This window comes from Eumetopias jubatus, unplaced genomic scaffold, assembly GCF_037043125.1.
Source record: "Eumetopias jubatus isolate StellerSeaLion01/CBP00866 unplaced genomic scaffold, mEumJub1_p1.0 scaffold_3, whole genome shotgun sequence".
Lineage (NCBI taxonomy): Eukaryota > Metazoa > Chordata > Mammalia > Carnivora > Otariidae > Eumetopias > Eumetopias jubatus.
This window is the reverse complement of record NW_028274809.1, coordinates 118,322,262-118,344,322: the sequence shown is the minus strand read 5'-3', so window position 1 is coordinate 118,344,322 and position 22,061 is coordinate 118,322,262. Positions and strand designations below refer to the sequence as shown.

The 22,061-nt window shown below is 45.3% G+C and overlaps 1 long non-coding RNA gene across 3 annotated transcripts in view; it reads left to right on the top strand.

Moving 5' to 3' along the window:
• LOC148164737 (uncharacterized) overlaps nt 1–7,656 on the top strand; it is a 156,579-nt gene extending 148,923 nt beyond the window's left edge. For 2 of the 3 annotated variants that reach the window (XR_015767885.1, XR_015767886.1), the window contains 2 exons: nt 2,780–2,951; nt 7,184–7,656. This is a non-coding gene — a long non-coding RNA (uncharacterized LOC148164737). The remainder of the gene's footprint in view (nt 1–2,779; nt 2,952–7,183) is intronic. The other variant, XR_015767887.1, reaches the window with a different exon arrangement.
• The last annotated feature ends 14,405 nt before the right edge of the window (nt 7,657–22,061 follow it).

Below are 22,061 nucleotides of genomic sequence, written 5' to 3'. Positions count from 1 at the left end.
TAAAGAGGAAGTAGGAGTCCTTCTCCCGCCCCTGGTTTTTTTTTTTTTTTTTTTGCTTTTTTATTTTATTTTATTTTTAAAACATTACAAAAGCAATGAAGGCCCCCTGGGGAATGTTTAAAACAAAAATAAGTCACTTAAAACTCCTCCACCCAGAGATAACCATTGTTAATTCCTTAACAAATTTCCTGTTCGGGCTTTTGAGATAACCGGGGCAAATTGGTTATGGGAAAGGAAGGCTCCAGTGCCCGTGCCCCTGAGATACATCCCCAGGCCGCCCGCCACCGCCCTGGGTGCGGCGGGACGCGCCTGTGGCTCGGGCTCCTGGGCGGGCGGGCGTGGCCGCATCAGCGCGCCAGCGCGGAGGGGCGGGATGTGTCAGAATTGTCACCAATTACAACCAATCTCCTTTGCTGAGCACAACCCGCTGAGGCGGAGTCATCTTAGCATCAAATCACCTGTACATTCACCAAAGAAAGCAGTTATCTGAATTCTTAGAAAATAGCCAATGATAAACAGGTCTTTGGTTTTTAGGAAATTGGCGGCGGCAGTTAAATTTTGGGGTATTTTATCTATGCTGCGGCAGAATCTCTTTCTCATTCCCCATCTATAGGCTTAGGAGGACCATGACCACTCTTTTCTCTAAGTTGCAGACTACCAGGAGGGGCGAGCTGTGGAAAGCCCTCTCAGAATACGGTCTAGACCAGCAGACCCTATTTAGGTCTGAAATAACAGAAAGACGAGGGGCGTAGGAAATGCTGGGCCCTGCCTTTCCAGTGCAGCAGCAGGATATCTGATCTTCTCCCCTCTTAGGCTGTGCTTTTTCATAGACTCTGCTGAAAATGGCAGTCCTGGGATTGGATTGTTCAAAGTCTTAACAATATTGGGCACTCAACCTCCTCAAAAGCTAAAGAAACCATTTGACTAAACTTTCCACGTTTTGTTTGGTTGTTTTGTATTGTATACATCGTACTTTGTCCCCTGAAACAAACAAGAGGGTGTTTACTCCAATTTTTGCCTTTTTTATTTGCATCTTTATATAATCACTGGTTGGCCCATTTTGTTAGTTTCTTACATTTTGTACAGACTCGTCCAAATGTTTGCAGTGGGACCAGATGTTACTAGAACGTTATCACTTTTTTTTTTCTTTCTCATCCCAGCCTGTCTGCCCAGATTTGTAAGAGTGAGTCCCTCATTGGGGCCAAGGATCTGAAAGGAATTGAAACTCATAGCACAAGAAAGGGTGGAGGCAAAGGGGAGGTCTTAGAGGATCTCTCCACCCTATGCCCCAAATGACTCCATTGTCTCCTTCTTCCTCCTCCCTTCCTGTGTCCACTGTAAGGCTCCTCCCAATTTTTGCTCATAACTTAAGTTTGCACAGTATGTAGAGGTGGCCACAAAGGTATTGGCTCTGGGGCTGGTGTTTGATGGCTCAGAACCTACCTCTTCTGGAATCTTCAAGAGAAGTCTGTAGGCTCCAGATGAGGGAACTGCTTCCTCTAACAGAAGTGGGGAGAGAGGACCCTTGATGCAGAGTGGGGAAGCATCCTCTCATTCCAAACGAGAGTCTCCTCATTGCTCTGGGAAAAGAAAATTGGAAGGGACATTTGGAGCCTCAGGATCCAGGGAAGGGGCAGAAGGAGACAGGGGTGAGAGGAAGAGTGATTTCCCTGTTTAACAGAAACTGGTGAGTGATCAGATTAGGAAAGGGGGGAGGAGTGTCTCCTTTTCATTTCTCCTTCAGCCCAGATAGAGAATGCAAATGATTCCTGGAGGGCGGCACATGGAGCAACCGACTTTCTCCCACACTTTGTAATGGTTACCAATTAGACATCCAGTAGGTTTAAGGTCCTCCCCGCTGAATTAATAATCAGGGAATTTCTTCCTCATATGTGGCCAGGATCTTCAAGATTCAAGGGATGGGAGTTTTTCCTGCTGGGAGTAGGAAGGGAGAGAGAGGTCATTTTGGAGTTGAGGAACAAGGAAGAAGGCAGAAGTGCTTTGGGCTACCTAAGGGAAAGGTGCCAGAAGGCAGGAGAAGGACATGAGAAGCCCAGCACTCTTCTCAAAAATAAGAGATGTTCAATAACCATCTGGTCAATTAATTGGCAGAGTCAATAAAGGATGAGTAAGAGGTGAAAGGGAGCCCACTCTGGAATGTGGATTTCACATGCTCCCTTTTCCCAGAGAGGAATGTCCCTGCAGCTGGGAGCAACCGTCTAGTTGCGCTTGAGGCCCACTCTGTGGTTCCTGGAGAGGCAAGGATAGAGCAGGTGCCCTGTCTCAGGCAGATGACAGTCTTGCACCTTCCCCTTTGACCCAGCCTGGAAATGACAGAAGGGCATCCTTCCTTCCACCCCTGGGTCTATTGTAAGATCCTGCTGCAATTCTGCCCCCTTCTCTGCCCTCTTGTGCTGCAGGGGCTGCCTTGAGGGATGAGGCAGTGGGGGGCAGGTCAGGAGGGCCGTGAGGAGGTCAGGAGCTTTTGCTGCTGTGAGTGGGTCTGGGAGAGGCATCTAGAGGATGCAGCCTAGAGCCTATGAAACACTTTGTCACAGCATTAAATTAACTAGAAACAGAGGGGCTTGAGGTCAGATCTTGGTCTCATGACTGCCATGCTCTAAGCAGCTGGGGACACTGACAGATTACTCTTCCATAAATGTTGGACTTGAGTCATTTTCTAAAGCTGGTGACAGTGTTCATTCTGGAGTTTCCCTGGACAGGAACAGGGGAAAGGGGGCAAAAAATAGACTTATTATTTTTATTATTAACTTGGCAGCTCTTCACTAATCTGTACCATGAAGCTTCTCTCTCTCTCAAGATTATAATCGGAAGACCAGAGGTTATGAAGCCAAACAGAAATGGGTTGGAATGCCGGCAATTCCATTATCTCACTTGTGGCCTTGGGAAAATCCCCAGCTCGACTGAGACTCAGTTTCAGGATCTGTAAAGTTAGTAATCTTACTTTATTGTGTTGTTTGACGATTTAATTAAATGATACTAAAGTCGCAGTAGAAATGCTAGTCATGTCATGGCAGGAAAGGGGGACACTTGAGAATGTTTCATAATGGAGTTATTTACAAAGGTGGAGGGAAGCTTACCCAGGCCAGTAACAGCAGGGACACCATCTCTGGGCCAGAGGAGAGACCTGAGAGGTCATCGCCAGAAGCTGCAGGCAGAGAGGGCTGCCTTGTAGGTGCTGTGACCTTTAGTCAAGGGCAGCCAGCCCACAGTGCCTCCAACCTGACCTCATCCCTTCCCTCCCTCGCTCCTTCCAGTCTGGGCTGTGCTCCCATCGCGCAAACCCAACCAGAAGCCCGAGGGCTTAGAGCGCCTGAATGTAGTCCATATAGGCCAGCCATTAGAGACACAGCAGGCTGGAGAAGGGGAAACTGTAGGTGAACCCAGGAAGGAAGCAGAAGATATCCAGCACAGGAAGGGTTCAAGAAATGAAAGCCGTTGTGACAAGTCCCTTCAAGTTCAATTTAGACAGCTTTACACCCGTTTTCCAAAAAAGCCTTAGTCAATCCCCGCACATATAGGATGTGCCAATCAGTGTTTGCTGAACAGTAATCAGGTTCCAGAAAGGACATAAAATATTGACTTGTGAGCAAACATAATATTTGCATTGAATGTAATGTTAAAGCATGATCATTTAAATTGCAAATCACAGATGGAGATAAAACAGAAAAGCATCAAGTCTGTCATGGCTTTATTCATTCCTTCCTTTTCGTTCTGAGTTGAGTTTGCATCCAAGTACTTCTTCCTCTATTGGCAATATGACAGTGTAATTAACTGACAGCACTTAAATAAATGACTGTAAATTGCTTTGTAGTCAGAGGGCTAACCCCTGCTGCACACAGTCTCTGGTGTCTGGGATTCTCTTTGAAGTTGTAGGGGGAGGCTCTGGATGGATGGAACCTCTAACAGGTCGGTTGCAAACTCTAGGGTCCCGGGGTGTCAGGAGAATAAAATGCCCCTCAACAGGCAACACTGTAGGGGTCAATTCCAGACAGGTAGCCTTGCCTATAGAATTGGGACTCCTCAGTGGTCAATTGGGCATTTTTCCCATGCTCTGGGGAGTGATCTACGTATGTGCCCTTGTCGAGCCCTGGAGAGGAAATGACATCCAGGGCCTGTTCTGACCTCTGCCTCTGCCTGTTCTGTTCCCTGGGAACTTACCTAACCTGCTCTGTAAAGATTTCAAAATATTCTAAAGCATCGACTTAAATTGATTCTAACCTCAATGCTTGGTCAGATTTTCCTGGTTTCTGGGTAGCTGTTTGAAGGGAGGAATAAAGCCGAGTGGTAACTCAATAGCGGAGCAGAGCAATCAGGAGGGTCCTTGGGTGCTGCTCAGGCCTCAGGTAGCTTACAGCCAATGAGCCTGTTCTTCCCTGTCCCAAACTAAGGTTTTACAGACAAGCTGGTCCCAGGCCCAGGAATCTGCATTCTTAAAGCTCCCCGTTGATGTGGACCTACAGCCTTGCTTTGGAAAAAGGATCTCTGGGAGTGAGAGAAGCGCAAAAAAAAAAAAGTATTCAAGGAGGATTTAAGCATCAAAGTGTCCTACCTTCTAAGAACCTGCTTACTTCCCACTAAAAACATAAACTAAAGGCTAGCCTTTAGTTTACCTTACTTCTGGAATGATTAATTTTGTGCTTACCTTTACAATACAATGACATTTTTACTTTATGCATTGATCTTTAGAACCTGGTAGGAAAACAAGTGATCTAAAACTTTTTTTTACCTTTTCTGCCAGCCAAAATCAAATCATATTCTTTTTTTTTTTAGGATTTTATTTATTTATTTGAGACAGAGAGAGCACAAGCGGGAAGGAGGGCCAGAGGGAGAGGGAGAAGCAGACTCCCCACTAAGCAGGGAGCCCAATATGGGGCTCGATCCCAGGACCCTGAGATCACGACCTGAGCTGAAGGCAGACACTTAAATGATGGAGCCACCCAGGTGCCCCCAAATCATATTCTTAATTTAGGATAATGAATAAGTGGTTACAGTAAAGTTTCAGTAGCACAACCATCTAATGTGACTGCTGCAGATTCTGTGCTAACTCAACACCAGGGCGGCAGCGACCCCCTTTCTTGTCACCCCAAGGCCCCCAGCCATCCATCTACTGAAACCCTCTAACAACCATTTATGTTATTTTAAAAGGTGACTTCTGCACAGCAGGCCTGACATTAAAGTCCGGGCGGGGCCAGCTAAAAAGAGAGACCGTCTGGGTTTTGGTGCCTGTGTCCACTTGGCAGAGTCCTTGCTAAATCGCGGAGGGTCAGAAGAACATCCATTGATCAAAGAATTTAGTGAGAAATCTGTCCTGTGTGGGAGGGAGAGAACAAGAATCCAGCCTGGCTGTAATCCTTAAATTTGCATGGTCTATTGTTTTAACCTTCTGTGTGTTAGGATTAAGAAAAAAAAAAAAAACCTGCTAAATACACAAATTAGGGCTGGTATGGAGAGATGTTGGGGGTGTGACAGAAGAAACCGAGATTCTTACAGCCCTCAACCTCCAGGGCTGGGAGTGGCAGGGCCTCTAAAGACCTGCCATTCAATGGAACCCTAAGGAAATGAGAAACTTTCATTAGAAAGTGCTGGTTTGTTTTGCTAAACAGCCACCTGTTTGATTCCCCTGATATTTGCTGATGTTCGAAGACATGAACAGTGCTCTGTGGCTGGGACAGAGGGAAGAGCTAGTGGCTTCTGATCCCTGCAAGGATTTCTGGCTGTTTCTGCTCTATATACATGGTGTGCCCAAAGGCTGTGTGCTGGATATATATTTAGCATTCAGGACTTAGAACAAATTTTTGTCAGGCAGAACTCCCAGGAATTGAGCCCAGTCCCATCCAACTCCTGGTTGGGAATGACACTGTCTGTGTCCCGCTCCTTGGCACTGAAGACCGTCAGTAGCTCTGGAACCAAAGTGGTGGGTTAATAGTCCCATGACCCAGGGCGCCTAGGTGGCTCAGTGGGTTAAGCATCTGCCTGCGGCTCGGGTCATGATCCCAGGGTCCCGGGATTGAGTCCCGCTTCGAGCTCCCTGCTCAGCGGAGAGCCTGCTTCTCCCTCTCCTTCAGCTGCTCCCCCTGCTTGGGCTCTCTCTGTGTCTGTCTCTCTCTGTCAAATAAATAAATGAAATCTTAAAAAAAAAAACCCAAAGTCCCATGATCCTGGCCCAAAAGGTCAGGACCCTAGAGTCCTAGCCTCTGGTTCCCTGTGCTGCTTCCTGATGATCTTTTGTCTTTTCCTGATGCAGAAAGTCACCTCCGGCTCCCTAGCATTTTAGGAAAGTGCTAAGAGGTGGGTGAGGTGGCCTGGAGGCTACTGCACCCCACCCTTTCCTTCAGGATGTTTTCTTTCTGCCCAGTGCTGGCAGTGAACCCTCAGGCTGACCTCATCCCCTGTTTTAGGGCCTGTCATTGCTGGAGGCATGTTTGCACCAAGCTCCGTGTGCGCCCAGCGCCTTGTGTGAGAGAATCATGCCACGGAAATAAGTCCCCGTAAGTCCCCAGGAGTCTACGCTGGAGAGCCACTGGCTGATGCAACAGAGGGTGGCTTTGCACAAACAGGCTAATGGTTCTGGTGACTAAGTGAACAGAGCCCAGACCTTAGGTAGTCAAAAGGAAAAATCCTGCCAGTAGCCAGTGTGAGCCAATCTGGACACCTACCTATAACTGGATTAAAAAGGAGACGGCTTAGCAAACATGAATTGACACACTGTCCCAGGGTCCAGCTGGGAGGAGAGAAAGCACGTACAGAGAAGAGACAAAATGAGAAAAGGTCAGGGATACAGGCAAAAATAAAGCTGAGATTTCTAGAAGCACATGGAAGGAACAGTAACTTTTCTGATTCCCTGGCTACATTTCAACTCATCATTGAGTGTCAAGAGAACAAGAGGTTTATCAGACAAGATGAAAAGCTTGTTGGATTAATCATTCCAAATCCATGTTCCCTAAACAGATAAGTGGATAGTTCCCTGTGTTGATAGCATGCTGAAGGTTTCACCATTTTTTCAGGATAAGACCCACCACATTTGAAGAAGTAACCACTTCTCGTGTGATTGAGGAGACGGAAATCAACAGGACCTGTAAATGCACTGATGTCCTGGACCTAAATAAAGGCCTCTTCAAATTTGGACTGCTTTTTACATTCTTTACTTTTTTCTCTATAGGTTTTACATACGTAATTAAGGAGTTGGGACTCTGAGCAGGTGAACTGGCTGGACAGAAAGCTGGGGTAAGCTTTGGAGCAATGTGCTGTCTTGCTTCATCCCGATTCACATGTTTGTCTCCATATGAGTCCCCGTATGTTCAGAAATAAAACCCATCCTAAAGGACAAGGATTTTTTCAGTGAGCAAATTCAACAGATTTTCAAATACGCTTGGAAGTAATCCAGAAAAGGAACTGCATTTGAACATACTGCATTTGAGAAGAATGCTTTGAATAAAGGCTGCATTATTAAAGTCCACTGAGGGGGGCGCCTGGGTGGCTCAGTCATTAAGCGCCTGCCTTTGGCTCAGGTCATGATCCCAGGGTCCTGGATCGAGCCCCGCATCGAGCCCCGCATGGGGCTCCCCGCTCCGCCGGAAGCCTGCTTCTCCCTCTCCCACTCCCCCTGCTTGTGTTCCCTCTCTTCGCTGTGTCTCTGTCAAATAAGTAAAATCTTTAAAAAATAAAAAATAAAAAAAAATAAAGTCCACTGAGGGACTGCTTTGAAAAGACCAATGTCTATGTGGGTTTTTAAGTTCTCATGCACTTATTTACAACAAAAAAGAGTAGAAGTCATACCACGTTCTGGACTACCTTGTCCATGTCGGATCAAATAGTCCTCTTGCCTGTTCCCACAATGCTTCCTGGATTCCTGCAGATGCCCCTCCTCTCCCTGGGCCCATGAAGCATGGACTAACTCACAGAACCATCTCTGCTTACCTGACTGGGATGCTGGACCATCTTCCCGCTCAGACAGACAGCACCTGGAAGGCAAGGGTCTTGTCTCACCCATTTCAGCATCCCTAGGGTCTGGAAAGAGCTCAATATCAAGACATGGCAGAGAGAGGGAGTTTGTGCTACTTCCAGAGATCCAGGAGGTAAAGTTTGGATGCAGAAATGTTGAGATTTACAGGCCATTCCAGCGGTTTATGAGAACATGTATTTTGGTTTATGGAAGACCATATATTTGAAATGGGAAATATAACAAAATCCAGGGTGAACCCAGCTTTCATAGAGTCATATTAGTTACTTTAATAGAGTTGTTGGCTTTTTAACACTTCTCTGAGGAATTAAAAGTTTTGTTGAAAAACAGGGGCAACACATTGTGGAGCCTGGCTCTCTTGGGATAGTGTAACACATTTAGGGGTGGGGAACTGGGGTGAGAGAGGACAAGGAAATGAGGAGGCCGGACTACCATGTGGCCACCTAAAATAAGGGAAGGCAGAGTAGAGACGTAGGCTGTCACAGCAAACACAGTGGACCATCCATTCCTTAGAGTAGCTCTGATTTGGGTCAAGGCGGCAACGTGCCCAGCTTAATACCCCACGCTCCCAGACTCCTTTGCTGCTAGGGTTGACCAGGTGACACCGTTCAGCCAATGAGGTGCAAGAGGGGTCACTGGGCGGGGCTTTCAGGAAAGCTTCTTTAGGGAAGTGTAACTGAGAGCTACCATTTTGACTTTTGCTCTTTGCCCTTCATGGAACACAGAGCTTAGAGGTGGGAATCATTTTGCCACTGCAAGGATGAAAACCACATGCCAGGTGTGATGGAAAAGAAATACAGAAAAAGCCTGGAACCTGATGATATCATGGAGTTGATAAGCCTTGGGTGGCTTATCTCCAAATTTCCAGTGATGGGAGAGAAATAGACCGCTCTTTGGTTAAGCCACCATACCCGGTCTTCTGTTCTGCAGCTGGCCAAATGCAGTCCTGATTTATGCTGGGCTGTACCGAAAGGACAGAGGGCCCGAGTTCCACTCCTACCTCTGGCCCTATTGACGGGTGTGTGACCTCGGCCGTCATTTCCCTGAATGTGAAACTGGGGGTAAAATCTCTGTCTTACCAGCTCACAGGCCGTGTTAAAGACCAGAAATTATTTGAAAACATTTCAAAAGCGTAGAGAGTTTTATATAAAGTGTTATTAATACCTTTACTAATAAGGCACAAAAAGGGATTAATGTGAGGAGGCCAGGCTTGGAAGACATTAAGAAAATGTGGTATTTGCAATTCAAAGTCTAGGGAAGGAAACTTAAGGGGCTTCAAGGGATTCCCATAAAGGGAAACTTCTTAGAAGTCAGGGCCAGAATTCTTTTATTTGTATTCCCTCTGTTATGACTATGTGCCAATCACAAAGTAGGCACTAATAATTTTCAGAGGCAGAAATGGGTACTTGCCACTGTCAGAAGGCAGGACAAATCTAGGACTTGCCTGAAGGACAGGAGACACTCTGGCAGGAAGTCCTGGGAAAGGAGGTGGGCGGGAGGCAGAGGAAGAAGTTGCTAAAAGGCTGAGGGGTGTGGACTGACAACAGAACATCTGCAGGTTCTTGAGCAGGAAAGGGAGGACATAAAGGAAATGATGTTCTAGAACTACAAGCTGACAAAGGGTAACCGGTTCCTAGAAGAGAGCAGAGAAAGGGAGAAAGTCAGAAGGTAAACTATGCCGTTAGCATTTGCATGTGGGTTCACAGCTTACAAAACTGTGTTAGATAAAAGGTAAACCGTTCCAGGGAAGAAAAGCTTAGAGTTGGACATAAGGTAGCTTGGTTTTGATGCTGAGATCTAGGGAAAGTCACTGATGGACCCAAATCATGCTCTGTGTTCTTCTGACCCTATTCTTGGGCCTCAGTTCTAGGAGCAGGCCTCTGTCTTTATCTTGAGGTCTAGGATTCACACTAGACCCCAGTTTTATCAAACAGTCCCTGTACCTCAGTCCCTCTTTTGGTAATTAGCCAAGCACTGGAGTCAGAAACCTTGCCTCTGATCCCCAGTCCCATGGCAGGTGCCCGGCAGCCCTGCCGACTTTCCTGACGTTCACTGACTGCCTGCCTGTTTGAATCTAAGAACACTTCCAGCTCTGGGAGACCCCATCATGGGGTCTGTCTGCCTTGTCTGTCTGCCCAAGAGCTATGAAAGGGGGCTGTTTCATGCTCAGTGTGAGGAGCAGATATTTAGAAGCTCCAAGGAGGTCTGAGAGGGATCTAAAAAGCAGAGAGGGCTCCCAATTCTCATTTGTATGGCTGTCTAAGGGTAGAGATGGTGGGTCATGGCTTCCCTCATGCCACATGTAGGTTCCCATGGCTTGTAAATGAGACTGGGGGAGGGGGAATCCAGAAATTGCTACATCAAGGCATGTAGATAAATAAAGAGAGCTAGTGGGACCATGAAAGATTAAATATTGGGACAAGGAGGGGATGTTACCACTGAGGCGAAGGAGGGGAGCCAACATCATCGATGGACTCCTGCACATCCCAGTGGACAGGTGGATCCAGCAGCAGGTGTAACCGAGAGACATGGGTACCCAGAGACCCAGGGGATAAGACTTAGTGAGGCCTGTGTAGACCACAAAGATCAACCACCCCTCTGAAACTTGCCCTGTACCCAGATGCTGCACAGGGAATGGGAAAGAGAAACTTAAAAGACTGAGGATTTGCCCCAAGGAGACTGAGTTAACCTGGTAGGCCCAATTAAAACCACAATAACTATGCTACACTCTTTTTTTTCCCTCTAAGTGGAGATAACAGCTCTTAGGACATTTGAGATCAATTCTAGGAAATAAAGTTCTATTTCTATATGTCGGCAACATTGCATGTAAATTTCAACACTAGCACCCACAGCTTCAGAAGAGTTCGTTTCAGTGGGCACAGGGAAGATGGAGTTAGAAATGGAACAAGATACTCCTACTGAGGTGGGGCAGGTGCTAGATATACCTGAAGGTCGGGGAAGAAAAGCAGGTCACGTGGGTACAATACAATAGCCCGGGATAAGCAACAGGTGGTAGGTAGACCAAAAGGTGTCCTAGGGTTCCTTAACAGGTGGGGAGGCGGAGAGGCTGAGCAGAGAGCTCCAGCAACTTTAGCAGATGCCCCACCCACAGAACTGGGGCACAGGGCAAATAATAGCTCCGGGGCCACACAAAGAAAAATGGGAAAAGGAAGCAGAGGTTTGGTCTGAGGAGGCAAGGGAACAAGACAAGTTATCAAGCCAGGGACATAAGAACTACATCTTGTATGAATGTGGCTTCCAGGAGAGGCTACAGCCCAGCGTTGGACTAGACAGACAGCACATCCGCTGGGTGTTTCACTAGAGCTGCTTAGTTTTCCTGGTCTAGGAGGCAGCTGGTTCCAGAACCTGGTGTAAGACTGATTCCACATGCTTCCCAGGGACATGTGGAATTTGTGGTGGCCTGCAGGAAGTCGAGAGTGGGTAAGGAGAGGTATCAAATGGTTCACAAATGGTCCAAAGGGAAGAGAGAGGTAGAACAGTGCCTGGGTGGGACCCTGCTTGGCAAAATAAGCAAAGAGAACTTCAAAAGCCGTGTGATTGGGGCGCTTGGGTGGCTCAGTTGGTTAAACGACTGCCTTCGGCTCAGGTCATGATCTCCGGGTCCTGGGATCGAGCCCCGCATCGGGCTCTCTGCTCGGTGGGAAGCCTGCTTTTCCCTTTCCCACTCCCCCTGCTTGTGTTCCCTCTCGCTGTCTCTCTCTGTGTCAAATAAATAAATAAAATCTTAAAAAAAAAAAAAAAAGCTGTGTGATTGGTTGTGGCTTCAGGCCCAATGAATTTCCCTCCTGTACGTGAGGGTATCTGGGCCTTTATCCAAGCAGTGAGTAGGCAGACAGTGCCTGCTGGAGTTGTTATGCTGGTCTCAGGTATCCAAGCCATGAGTACCCAAGTGCCCAGCTGCCTTCCCAGTGAGGAGTTCTGCTGTGGCATCCCAGGGATCTGGAATGCAGCTCAGGGGACAGATGAGCGCTCAGGCTAACTTCCGGCTGGGATTTATCACCAAAGCAGATGGGGTAACACCTGCTGCATGGAGGTTGAAATGATACCCAGAGTGGCAGGTCTCTTTCTGGCAGAGCTAGATCAGCACAGGGATCCCACTAGGAAATGCTTCCAGGAGAGAGCAGACGAGATAGTTTTTAGGGGGAGAAGAGTAAAGGGACTGACGGATATGCCGTTCTGAGAGACCAGAGGTTCTCACTGGCTTAAGGACCACTGACCTCTACGAGAAGTTGATGAAACACTAAAGACCTTTTCCCGGAAAAGCAAGCACATTGACTCATTCACTCACTCACAAATTTCAATGGGGTTGGGAACATTCTGTGGAGGATCTTCCCTCACCAAGAGACAGTGTTCTTGAGCAAGGCAGTTAGCGATCCAAACTTTTCTGCCTCGTGTTGCCATTACAGATAGACTAAGAAGGGGCAGGAAAGAGGCTCAAATTTTCACCCAAGTTCATGAGAAGTTAGATGTGACATTACGGCATTTTGAGCTGAAAGTGTCTTTCGCAATCTGCAGGAAACCTTTGTCTTCGAGTTGGAGAAGTAAACCCTGGATGTGGAGTTGGGCGGTGGAAGCTGTGGGTCATAGTCTTGGCCCTGGTACTTGTTCATGCTAAGACCCTGGCTGGTCACTTGACCTCTCTGGGTCTTAACTTCCTCACTTGAAAGATGAAGCTACTCTCTCATTTACTGGATCCTTATCAGGTTTCATTGAGATGACACAGATGACAGTGAAACTCTTGGTAAAAGGTAATGTTCTGTGGAAAATGTAAATTGATATCACCCAAGTCACCTGCTAGCTTGTGGCACCCTGGGACAGGGCTTGGTCCTTCTGAGCCCAGCAGTGTTTCCTGCCTCCTACCTTGTTATCAGGCAGCCAGAGGGGAAACCCTGCGTTTCCTAATTGAAACTCACTGTCCTAGCCATTTGTAGCGCCAACATTGCCTCCTGAGCTTATAAAATACAGAGCTTCGGTTCAGTGGTTTTATGAGCCTCGGGATAGCTTTACTCATTGTTATGTGTTGAATTGTGTCCCCTAAAACTTCACATATAGAAGCCCTAACCTCCAGGACCTCAGAATGTGACCTTATTTGGAAATAGGGTTGTTGCAGACATAACTAGTTAAAATGAAGTCCTTAGGGTGGGCCCTCGTCCAATATGACTGATGTCCTTATAAAAAGGGAAGATTTGGACAAAGAGATAGACATGTAGAGAGGGAAGAAGATATAAGCAGACACAGGGAGATGGCCATCTCTAAGCCAAGGAGAGAGGCCAGGAACAGATGCTCCACTCATGGCCCTCAGAAGGGACCAACCCTGCCAACACCTTGATCTGATCTTATTAGACATCTGGCCTCCAGACTGGGAGAAGACAAATTTCTGTTCAAAACTTTAGCCATTCAGTTTGTGGTACTTTGTTACGGCAGCCTTAGCAAACTACTACACTCATTATCGGCATCATAAAAAGGGGGTGGGGTGCGCAAGCTACTTTCCCTTTTTGCCTTTCTTTCCCTCAGATTTGCAATAATTGGCTAGGAAATAGCACATCCACCTTAAACGAATATGTATTTTCAATGGAGGTTTAAAGTCCGTGTATCCTATAAAATCCTATTGGTTCAAGGTTAAAATAATCTCCTAAATTAGGAGTTCAGCTCCCTTTACAAAAGACCATTACTCAAGATTGCAGATTACATCCTGTGCTTCACTTTCCCACTTTCTCAGTAATGTCAGCTAGAACTCCTTTTCTCCAACCAGGAGCTTTTTGCTTAATCCTGCGAATTTCTGCAGGGTAAAGGGAACATAATGAAATGCTGATGGTATTTACTGAGGGTAAACACTCGCGAGTTTAGGAGCCTCTGGCTTGATTCCTTCCCTGACTGAGACAAGCACATTTTTCTCACTAAAGTTTGCAAACCTAGCACAAATCTGAAAGACAATGGGGACAGGGATACTTCTTTTTAGATAAATCTTTTGATCTCCTACAAACAATGTGTTCACTTTCCTGAGCCAAATTAAGAAGTTCTGGGTTGCCTTTAAACAGCAGTTGGCCTCAGAAGCTGTGCAGGGAGCGTTAAGCTCAGCTGGGCTGGTGTGTGGGAGAGAAGTTTTCCTAAGCAGATTATTAACAGGAAATTATTTGCCTGAGGTTCCAAATGGTCTTTCATTGCCAGGCCACAAAAATGCTTTATTTTTAAATAAACGATCCTGGGCAGAAATAACTAGAATACTCAGAAAATTCATTAGATAAATTCTAATTCTAGACTTCCCAAAGCTAAGTTGACAGGCTCGGCTTTGGGGACCACAGCATCCACCAATGTTGTTGACCTCTGAGTCCACTGGGCTTGGACGGAGAGCCCTCAGCGCAAGGCTGGTGCCCAGTAGGTCCAGATAGATTGGTTTAAGGAACACAGGATGGATTTAGGTGCAACAAATCTGTGTGAGCTGATGGAAATTGGGTGGAATATGTTTCACTACCTATGAGAAATGCAGTCATGCGGCGCAGAGACAAGACTGCACACCTTGTCATTGCCATGTGAACCTGGCAACATTATCTAGTCTCCTTGGGCTTCAGTTTCCTCATCTGTAACTTAGCTTCTGAGTCTTCTTTAACCTTGAAAAAGTCAGGGCAGAGAGTTTCCCTGTGTTGTGGGGGAGTGCAAGACGGCTATGAACTGAAATGACAAGATGTGGGTTCTAGTCCCGGCTTTGCCACTAGTGAGCCCAGAGGCCTCCTTCAAGCTGCAAAATGTTTCTGTGCCCCAGTTTCCTCTTTGGTAAAATTGGGAGGATTTCTGTGAGAAATTAATTCTACAACAGAGGAAATAGCTTTTACTATAAAGGCTGGTAGAGGGGCACCTGGGTGGCTTAGTCAGTTAAGTGTCTGCTTTCAGCTTAGGTCATGATCCCAGGGTCCTGGGATCGAGCCCTGAGCAGGGCTCTCTGCTCAGCGGGTTTGCCTGCCGCTCCCCCTGCTTGTGCGCTCTCTGTCAAATAAATAAATAAATCTTAAAAAAAAAAAAGGCTTGTAGAATGTAATGTGTATTATGAGTTTTAAGACCAGAGTGGGAGTTTTGGAATAAGGCCTCTTTAAAATTCAGCTTAAGTATTATCCGGAAGGGATATTAAGTGATAATAATATTCTCAAGAAGTAATGTTAAGTATTATCAAGAAGTGCTGTGCCCTTGGACTTTTGTTTGAGAATTTTCCACGCCTCATCAGAGAGTGGGTCCTCGGACCCAGAAGGGTCACATGTTATGTTTTATAAAGTCTGACACTGGGTGATGTGTCCCCCTGTCTGTTGCTACTGTGTGTTCTTGAAATTGTGCTTTGTTCCTTTTGGGCCCAATCAGATGCCCAGAGGTGATAGTGAAAGTGTTGCTGAATAATTGACAAATTTTTTCTCACGAGGGTTTTACTGATTCTACACTTCCTCTAGGACTGGTGTAGCCTGTCATTTTTCCCACGACTGGGCCTGCCTTGACTGTTGACATTAGGCTGAATTTTGCTACTTGAATAAAAGAATTACCACACCGGTCTTTTAAGGGGCATTTCTTTAATAAATAGCAAGGTGGAATATATTTTTTTCTCTTTTTTTTAAGATTTTATTTATTTGACAGAGATAGCAAGAGAAAGCACAAGCAAGGGGCAGGGCAGCAGGCAGAGGGAGAGGGAGAAGCAGGCTCCCCGCTGAGCAGGGAGCCCGACACGGGACTCGATCCCAGGACCCTGGGATCGTGACCTGAGCTGAAGGCAGATGCTTAACCGACTGAGCCCACCAGGTGCCCCAAATATATTTTTTTCAATGGTTGTTTTAATAGTTGTTTTCTTGTTTTGGTTGTAAAATACCTTTTTATATCCTTTATCCATTGGAGTATTAATGGATTTTAGCATCTTATTTAATAACATGCTTGTATTAATTTCCAAGGGGTGTCAAAACAAGTTGCTATAAACCAGGGGCCTTAAATAAGCAACATACATGTATTCTTCCATGGTTCCAGAGCCTGGAAGTCTGCATTAAAGTATCAGCAGAGCCACACTGTCTCTGAAGGCTCAGGGCACTTTCCTTCCTTGCCTCTTCCAGGTTCTGCTCGTTGCCAGCAATCTCTGGTGCTCCTTGGCTTGTAGACACATCACTGCAATCCATGCTTCCATCTCCACACAGTCTTCTCCTTGTGTGTCTCTGTGTACAAATTCCCCCCTCTTCTTTGCAGGACACGAGACAGATTAGGACCCACCCTAACCCAGTATGACCTCATCTTAATCTTACTACATTTGTAAGGACCCTATTTCCAAATAAGGTCTAAGACATTAGGACTTAAATCTATTTTGGGGGGGTACACGTGAGCGGGGGAGGGGGCAGAGGGAGAGGGAGAGAGAGAATCTTAAGCAAGCTCCATGTTCAGCATGGAGTCCAACACATGGCTCGATCCCACGACCCTGAGATCATGACCTGAGCCAAAATCAAGAGTCAGATGCTTAACGGACTGAGCCACCCAGGCGCCCCTAAACCTATTTTTTTGAGGGGGGCACCTTTCAGCCCACAACAAGACTTAAAAAGAAAATATGGGCAGAAGTTTCTTCTGATGGGGAAGGAGCAAAAAACTGGCAGGTGAGTGATAACTCAGAGGAAAATCTGTGTAGGTTTATTACCATCTGTTACCTCAAGGTACTGGAGAAAGTCATGCTTTCCAAATTGTAAATGATTTGAATTTGAAAAACACAGAAATTAGGTCTTAAGATTTCAGAATACTGGTTACTACCACTGGAACTATAAAAATCAACTCTGGCAATCTAGTAAAGTAGAAAGCACAGGCTACATAGAGTCAAGCACTCGGGGGATTTTCCTGGTTTTGGACTGCTCTGCTCTGCGACTTCATTTATTTAATTGACATATCTATTCTTGTTCCAAAATCTGTAACATGCTGGATAGAGACCACCTTTAAGATTTTTAATTCTAACCCCAATCTAATAACCTATGGCTGCAAAGGCCATAATAAGTTAAATCCATTTACTTCAGTTTCCACATTTATATTTGTAGCAGTAAATGGCTCTTCAGTTTTATGTTTAGTAAACAAGCCTAGTAGTTTAGGTTAAAATTAGTTTATATTTAAACCATTGGTATCCTTGAATACTGTGTTGGATTTGGGGAAGGTCAAGAGCTCTGTCAGATGCTGAGATGCTCAGATAATCAATCCACACTTTGTTCTTTCTGCAGGAAGAAAGGATATTTTTCAAATATAAAAGGCTCATTGATGTTGGAAGTGTAACTAGTGATTCAACCATAGAGTTTTCATCTTCAAAGCCCTTTATAAATCAGAGATTTGGTGGGACCTGGGGTAAGAGATTCCGGAACCCAACACAAATAGGGTCAGATGTAGAAGGATCTAGAGCCAGCCTCTCTCTGCTGAGGTCAAATGTGCTTGTTCAAAAGTTTGGTTTTATGTGTATTTGTTTGTGTGTAGGTCCTTCTGCAACAACTATCTGTGGTTAATTAAACATTCAGGACTAAAATTAAGCTAGCTATTGTTTGTAGATCTCTGCAGTTCACTCAAGTGAGAAAGCCAAGAATGATAATATAAATTGAGGGGAGTGGGCCCACAAAAATCTGGGTTAATTTTCTAAGTGTTTTACTGGTAAGGACCAGGATTCACTTCTCTGATGAATCTCTGCCACATTTTTAACTCTATGATCACGAAAACTTCTCTGTTTCATGTAATCTTGAAGAGAAGTGGTGATAATATTTTTAAAATGAGTTAATTTGGCTTGCCTGGGTGGCTCAGTCATTAAGCGTCTGCCTTCGGCTCAGGTCATGATCCCAGGGTCCGAGGATCGAGCCCTGCATTGGGCTCCCTGCTCAGTGGGGAGCCTGCTTCTCCTTCTCCCTCTGCCTGCCGCTCCCCCTGCTTGTGCTCTCTCTCAAATAAATAAATAAAATCTTTAAAAAAAAAATAAACAAAATGGGGCGCCTGGGTGGCTCAGTCGTTAAGCGTCTGCCTTCGGCTCAGGTCATGATCTCAGGGTCCTGGGATCAAGCCCCGCATCGGGCTTCCTGCTCAGCGGGGAGCCTGCTTCTCCCCCTCCCACTCCCCCTGCTTGTGTTCCTCCTCTCGCTATCTCTCTCTCTGTCAAATAAATAAATAAAATCTTTAAAATAAAAAGATAAACAAAATAAACAAAATAAACAAAATGAATTCATTTATTGTTCCAAGGAAATCTAACGAAGGTCACTCTGTTACGTTGGGCCATGGTAATGCTTTTTTTTTTTTAAGATTTTATTTTTTTGAGAGAGAGATTGCATGCAAGCAGGGAGGGGAGGGCAGAGAAGAAGACTGCACTGAGCACAGAGCCTGAGGTGGGTGGGACGCACTCCCAGGACCCTGACATCACAACCTAAGCCCCAACTAAGAGTCTGATTCTTAACCGACTGAGCCACCAGGCACTCCCATGGTAATGCTTTTGAATCTTCCACCATTCCCTGCTTGCCTGAACATTCTAGTCACCCTCGACTTTTGAACATGTCACAAGTCCACACTCTATTCTGTACCCGACAAACTCCTCCTTATTCCTCAAAGCCCTACTTGACCCCTCTAACTGAACTAATTCTTCTCTCTCCTAACTACCAAAAATACTTTACATGTTCCTCTATTAAAGAGATTATCTATATAACATAATTAAGGTAGTCTCTGTTAGAACATGAATACTTCAGAGGTGCCTGGCTGGCTCAATTGGGGTCATGAGTTTGAGCCCCGTGTTGGGTATAGAGCTTACTTAAAAAAAAAAAATAAAACAAAAACCCCTTAATACTTCATGAGTGAGTAGTCTTGAGTTTTTATTTTTGCAGCCTTAGTGCCTTGTATACAGATGGTACTTAATGGATGTTTGTTAAGCAGGTAAGAAATAGGCAACCTATTAAAGTTGTTGCCTTTTTTTTTAAGATTTTATTTATTTATTTGACAGAGCGAGACACAGCAAGAGAGGAAACACAAGCAGGGGGAGTGGGAGAGGGAGAAGCAGGCTTCCCGCCGAGCAGGGAGCCCGATGTGGGGCTCGATCCCGAGCCGAAGGCAGGCGCTTAACGACTGAGCCACCCAGGTGCCCCCAAAGTTGTTGCCTTTTGTCTCACTAACTGTGGAGCCTCAGTTGGATAAGAAAGAGATCCAGATATATCATTAAGTGAACATTGTCAATTATTTTTTTCTAATTCCTGTATCACTTCAAGGGCAATAATGTGCTGTTTCAGAGCAGACTAACCACCACTTTGGGAAAGTCTTGTATTTTCCTTTTCTTCAAAACTGCCATTTAACTTGGGCTGACTAATGGGGTGTTAGGTCTTCATGTAGCTAATTACCCACCTGGCTCAAGTATCTCAGGTGAACCTTGTAGAAACAACCTCTTAAAAACACTGTTTCCCAGAATGAGCTAAATATGACTTAGAAATACTACTATGGATGTTCCGGCTTGTGTGGTTATAAAAGGTAGACCAGGCAGTGTTTTTTCCCTTTTTTTTTTCACATTTTACCAGAAATAATTCAGCAAGTTTTTCCCAATTATGATTCACAGCCCTGACATTAGAGCAATTTTGGATAGTGTTAATCATTTGTAGGGAAAGATTTTTTAGCCTTTATGTTAAAATAATTTTATACTTAAAAAAAGGGATAAAAATAGAACAGTTCCTGTATGTCCTTCACCCAGCTTCCCCTAATGTTAACATGTAGCATAACCACAGTGCAATGACCCCAAACCAGGATATTAACATTGATTCATCTACAGGCTTTATTCAGAACTCACCATTTTTCTCACTCATGTTTTTCTGGTTCAGGATCCAATCCAGTACCGCTCATTACATTTTGTTGTCAAACTAAACTGTTTTCTCCAAACTGTTACAGTTCTTCAGTCTTTCTTTGTCTTTCATGACCTTGACACTTTCAAAGAGCAGCAGCCACTTATTCCCTCAATTTGGATTTCTCTGATGTTTTCTCATGTTAGGCTGAGGTTATGCATTTTGGGCAGAAATACCCATGATACCATGCCCTTCTCTGTATATGTAAAAGATTTTCACATTCACATTTTGTGTGAATGTTGGAATTTGCTCCTTAAAAGATAATGACTTCATTTTTTTAAAGATTTTATTTATTTGTCAGAGAGAGAGCACAAGTAGGGGGAGTGGCAGAGGGAGAGGGAGAAGCAGGCTTCCCACTGAGCAGGGAGCCCAATGTGGGACTCGATCCCAGGACCCTGGGATCATGACCTGATCAGGCAGACATTTAACCAACTGAGACACTCAGGCATCCCAGTTACTTCATTTTTAAAAAAGATTTTATTTATCTAATTTGAGAGAAAGAGAGCACACATGCACACGTGTTGGAGAGGGGCAAAAGGAGAGAGGGAATCTCAAGCAGACTCGAAACTGAGTGTGGAGCCCCACTCAGGGCCAGATCCTGTCACCCCGAGACCACCACCTGAGCCAAAACCAAGAGTTGGACACTCAAGAGACTGAGCCACCCAGGAGCCCTGAGAATTACTTAAAAAAAAAAAAAAAATCTATATGGGGTGCCTGGGTAGTTCAGTCAGTTAAGCATCTGACTCCTGATTTCAGCTGGGGTCATGATCTCAGGGTCATGAGATTAAGCCCCATGTCAGGCTTCATGCTCAGCAGGGAGTCTGCTTGAGATTCTCTCCCTCTCCCTTTCCCTCTGTCCCTCCCCACTCTGGTACTCTCCCCTCTCCCTCAAATAAATAAATAAATCTTTTAAAAGAAACATATAGTCTCTGTATTTCTCAGGAATTTGACAGCCCCTTCAATGACTTCAAGTTTGGAATCATGATTTATGGAAAGATTCTCTTAGAAGACTATTCGTTTCCCTACCTCTGGGGAATTTGAGAAGAGATGGGGCTGGCTGGCCTTCTCTTTATCACAATAGCAGAGACTCATGGTCAAGCAGGGACCTTCTGCTGCTGAAAAGCTGGCAGTCCATTTCCAGGCTTTGGCTGATTATAAATTGCTTTTTAGTTTAGGCTCGTCCAGAAGCCAACCTTGAGATGATGATTTCAGTGTAGGTCACTTACCTGGTGGGAGAGCAGGCAAGAGAGGGGAGAAACCTTGGGGCATTTAATCTGTAGCCCCCAATAGTCATTCAATGGAGCTGCTCCAGGGCACTTTTTTTCTGGCATTCTGACCCATTCCAAACCAGAGAATACCTCCTGGTAGAGAAGGGCCTGCACTAGAATGTCTAGAAAGTCCTTAGGGCTAAAGGCAATTGCAAGAGTCTAGAGATCTGGGAGGGACACCCCAATGCCCTTTCTGCTTTCCCCTTCTTTCTCTTTTTTCCCTCCCCCCATTCTCCAATAAAAAAAAAAATCCCAAGTGGTGGGTGGAGTGGGGATGGCATCAGGATAGAAGTGTTTAGGTAAAAATCCTCAGCGACTGGCAGTGCTACTATCATTAATATACTCTTACATTTTTGGATCAGTCGATGCTGAGTTCTATTTTTAAAAGATGAATGACCCAAGGCAGAAAAAAAATGCATGTCTTCTAAACTTAAAAAAAAAAAAAAAAACAAGCCATTGTTATCCAAGTTGTGGTCTTTCTTCCCAGGTTTTAAAACTGTAAGATCAGAGGCACCTGGGTGGCTCAGTCATTAAACGTCTGCCTTCGTCTCAGGTCATGATCTCAGGGTCCTGGGATTGAGCCCCACATTGGGCTCCCTGCTCCACAGGAAGCCTGCTTCTCCCACTCCCCTTGCTTGTGTTCTCTCTCTTGCTGTCTCTCTGTCTGTCAAAAAAATAAATAAAATCTTTTAAAAAAAGTTCAAAAAAAATTTTGAGATCAGTTATAAAGAGAGATGCATTACCTGAGCTTGGGGATGTCATGGGACCACCCACACTTCATTTAAAACACCCTACAAATGAAAGCATAGAACACCCAACACTGAGGGTTTACTCTTTTCAGAAGCTTTCTGGCAACTTGATGTTACATCTTGCAGTGGGATAGTCCCAGAAGTTCTGAAATGGCCCCCAAAACTAGAGGAAGGGCTTAAAATGGGGGTCGGAAACATAGAG